At 42.8% G+C, this 4,299-nt stretch overlaps 1 non-coding gene across 1 annotated transcript; it reads left to right on the top strand.

The window, feature by feature from the left end:
* Positions 1–2,076: 2,076 nt before the first annotated feature.
* On the top strand, positions 2,077–2,148 carry trnam-cau (transfer RNA methionine (anticodon CAU)). The gene has a single exon. It is a non-coding gene; the product is annotated as a tRNA-Met (tRNA).
* Positions 2,149–4,299: the final 2,151 nt, after the last annotated feature.

Below are 4,299 nucleotides of genomic sequence, written 5' to 3'. Positions count from 1 at the left end.
TGACATATACATTAGATACATAATTATTAATAATTTAGACGTGAATATAGCAGGTATGATAAGTAAATTCGCAGATGACACAAAAATTGGTGATGTTGTCATAGTGAGGAGGAAAGCCTTAGGTTACAGGACAGTATCGATGGGCTGATAAGATGGACGGAGCAGTGGCAAATGGAATTTCATCCTGAGAAGTGTGAGGTGATGCACTTTGGGAGGACTAACAAGGCAAGGGAATAGACAATGGATGGTAGCACCCTAGGAAGTACAGAAGGTCCGAGGGGCCTTGGTGTACTTGTCCATAGATCACTGAAGGCAGCAGCACAGGTAGATAAGGTGGTTCGGAAAGCATATGGGGTACTTGTCTTTATTAACGGAGGCATAGCATATAAGAGCAGGGAGGTTATGATGGAGCTGTATAAAACGCTAGTTAGGCCACAGCTGGAGTACTGTGTACAGTTCTGGACACCATACTATAGGAAGGATGTGATTGCACTGGGGAGGGTGCAGAGGAGATTCACCAGGATGTTGCCTGGGCTGGAGCATTTCTGCTATGAAGAGAAACTGAAAAGGCTAGGGTTGTTTTCCTTAGAGCAGAGAAGGCTGAGGGGGGACATCATTGAAGTATACAAAATTATGAGGGGCATTGATAGGTTAGATAGGAAGGGACTTCTTCCCTTAGCGGAGGGGTCAATAACCAGGGGGCAAAGATTTAAGGTAAAGGGAAAGAGGTTTAGAGGGGAATTTGAGGAAATTGTTTTTCACCCAGAGGGTGGTTGGAATCTGAACACACTGCCTGAAGGGGTGGTAGAGGTAGGAACCCTCACAACATTTAAGAAGCATTTAGATGAGCACTTGACACGTCATAGCTTACAAGGCTGCGGGCCAAGTGCAGGAAAATGGGATTAGAATACTTTGGTGCTTGATGGCCAGCACAGACACGATGGGCTGAAGGGCCTGTTTCTGTACTGTATAACTCTATGACTCTATATAAGTCTAAGTCTAAAGTGCGTTATAAGATTGAGAGAATCTAAAAGATCGTATAACCTGAGATACAAACTGAGATTTCAGTTTAAAACTCACCCGGATTGTGAAACTGAAAGATACAATAGCAATTCAATTTGTATAGACTGAGCTTTGGATCATATTCCAGCCCTCATACAGTATCAGACTGGAAGATACTGTCGCAATTCCATTAGTGCAGACTCAGCTCTACATTACAGAGCAGGGAACATATTTAAACAACCCGGAACACTTTTACACAAGACGGATCATATTTACACAACTGAGAAGATCTTTACCCAACAGGGAACCATTTTACATAATACCAGAGAGCATCTTTACACAACAGCGAATACAGTAAGAAAGAAAAGAAGCAAATTTTTATCGTGCACAGGGAATGTGGGGTGCATTGTGATCTCAGACAGGGAATGTGGGATGGACTGGGATCTCACACAGGGAGTGTGGGTGGACTGGGCTCTCACACAGGGAATGTGGGTTGGACTGGGATCTCACACACAGCCTCATGCTGTCCGAAAGACCCATACAGCCAGTGAAGGACGTTTAATACATAGTCACTGTTGTAGGAAATGCTGCATCCAATTTGCCACTAAGATCAATGTGATAATGAGCAGATAATCACTTGTTTTAGTGACGTTGAGGGATAAATACTGGCCAGGACAAGAGGGAGAGCTTAAAACAGAAAACACTGAAAATATTCTATTACACAGCAGGAAATATCTTTAAAAGAACACAGGGGACATCTTAACAGAGAACACGTTTCCATAAATCATCCGTCTTTCACTGTCTCTTGCTGGTTTGCTCAGTAACTTTCTCTGTCTGTTCCTTTCTGGGTCCTGAAATCTCTTCCTGGTTTTCTGTGTGTCTTTCTCTGCCTGCCTGATTGTCGGTGCTGTTACTCAGTGTCCTTGTGCCATTGTGCAGTGAGGGTGAGTCGGTCAGCGAGTGTGTTGCTGAGTCTGGGTTGTTGGGCAATCTGACAACAATCCTATTTTGTAAAAAAAATTGGGGAACTGAACATATTTCACTAATAGGCAATTGAAATCAAAATCATCAGGTAGCAGAGTGGCGCAGCGGAAGCGTGCTGGGCCCATAACCCAGAGGTCGATGGATCGAAACCATTCTCTGCTATTCATGTTTTGTAGGAACACAAATTGTTTCCTTTGAAAACATCAAGTGTTTATCCACAATCACATCATGCTTCTTCAAACGCTTTATTGCAATCAACTTTTTTCTTCCACTCAACACATCAATCAGCAACAAGTCTCACAAACCACTTTGTTGCGCACAGGAACAGAAGCTGCACCAGCTGCAAACACGTTTCACCCCAGTCTCTCCTCTTTGTCAAACCATTCCTGCAGCGCCTCCTCTCCACCAGCAGATGTAAAACGACGGCAAATGGTCACAGTCAGGAGATGGTGAGTAACAGAAAGTAAAACAATAACACGGAAAACCTTTACTGAACATTGAATTCAATAATTTCCGAGCATGACAGCACCCACCACACACTCCCCCGCCCTCTCCTTTTTATGTGTAGTTATTTTTCCTTTTTTTCTTTTTAATTTACTTATTTTATTTTAGGTTTTTTAGTGTGTTTAGTTTGTTTCTACTGTGCCTACCCACTGTTTCTGGTTTTTAATTTTTTTAATGCTTGTGCTTGGTGCGCTCTGTGCTTTACAGTCTATTTACACCCTCTCTGTACTAATGCTTTGTCTTTCAGCACACCATTAACATACGGTTGGCCTTTGTTCTTTGACCTCTGGTCAGTTATTCTCTGTGACCTTGTCCTATCAACACCTTCTCTTTTGTTATCTCTTCCCCCCCACCCCCACCTGCTTTACTTGCTTCAAATCTTTTACATTTCTAATATTTGTCAGTTCTGAAGAAGGGTCACTACCTGAAACGTTAACTCTGTTTCTCTCTCCACAGATGCTGCCAGAGCTGCTGGGTATTTCCAGCATTTCTTGTGTTTATTTCAGACAAGTGCTCTGTTTCTCGATCTCAGTCTCATTGTCTCTCTCTCTCTCTGTCTGTCCCTCACTTTCTGCTTCCTAATAGTCTATTCTTGGGTTTCTGTGTTTTTCTCTCTGTGTCCCATTGTCGATGGTGTTACTCAGCGTCCTTGTAACATTGTGTAGCCAGGCTGAGCCTCCCAACACCTGTGTTGCTGTAATAAAAACAGAAAATGTTGGAAATGCTCAGTAGGTCTGGCGGCATCTGTGGAGAGAGAAACAAAGTTAACGTGAGTTAACGAAACAGACCTGAAATGTTAACTGTTCTCTCTGCACAGATGCTGCCAGACCGACTGAGCATTTCAAGCATTTTCTGTTTATGTTTCAGATTTCCAGTATCCGCAGTATTTTGCTTTTGTACGTGTGTTGCTATGTCTGGGACTGTTTGAGTGCAATGCTATTTCTTTATAAACAGTGTTGAAACAAGCATTTTATCTGGCCAACACACAGCACGAATACACAGCTGGATATAAACAGCAGCCTACAGCAGAGGGCGCAGTGGAATTTATTAACACAAATAATTCACCAGCACATTATTTACTGCTATCCACAATCACAAAACGCTTTGTGTTAACACATTTTACTCTTTATTTACATCAACTTCTTGCTTCCAGTCAACACTTCAATCCGGAACACAGCTTCCAAATCACCTTTATTCACGAACCCGAACACAAGCTGCAAATGCTGCAAACACACACCAGCCGAGATTTTCCCCTTTCTGTCAACACATTCTTGCATCATTGCCTCTCCACCAACAATTGCTGCTAGAATCATAAAATCATAGACTGGCTCCAGCATAGAAGCAGGCCATTCAGCCTGTCGAACCCGTGCTGGCTCTCTGCCAGAGCAACTCACCTCGTCCCACTCCCCAGTCAGTTTAATTTCGAAGGTGGGGAAACTTCTCGAAAGAATAATTCGAGACAACATTAATAGTCCCTTGGACAAATGTGGGTTAATTCAAGAAAGGCAGCATAGATTTCTTAAGGGAAAATCACGTTTAACTGTGCTGCTGGAGTTTTTTTGATGAGGTAACAGAGAGGGTTGATGAGGGCAATGATGTTGATGTGGTGTCCATGGACTTTCAAAAGGTCTGGCAGCATCTGAAAGGTCACTGACCTGAAACGTGAACTTATTTCAGTTTTCCAGCATCTGCAGTATTTTGCTTTTATTGCCTTTCAAAAGGTGTTTGATACAATGCAACACAACAGACTTGTGAGCAAATTTATAACTCATGGAGCAAAAGGGACAGTAGGAACAGGGATATGGATGG

Source organism: Heterodontus francisci, chromosome 21, assembly GCF_036365525.1.
Source record: "Heterodontus francisci isolate sHetFra1 chromosome 21, sHetFra1.hap1, whole genome shotgun sequence".
Taxonomy (NCBI): Eukaryota; Metazoa; Chordata; class Chondrichthyes; order Heterodontiformes; family Heterodontidae; genus Heterodontus; species Heterodontus francisci.
Note: the sequence above shows the minus strand (reverse complement) of the source record. Positions and strands in the feature narration are given on the sequence as shown.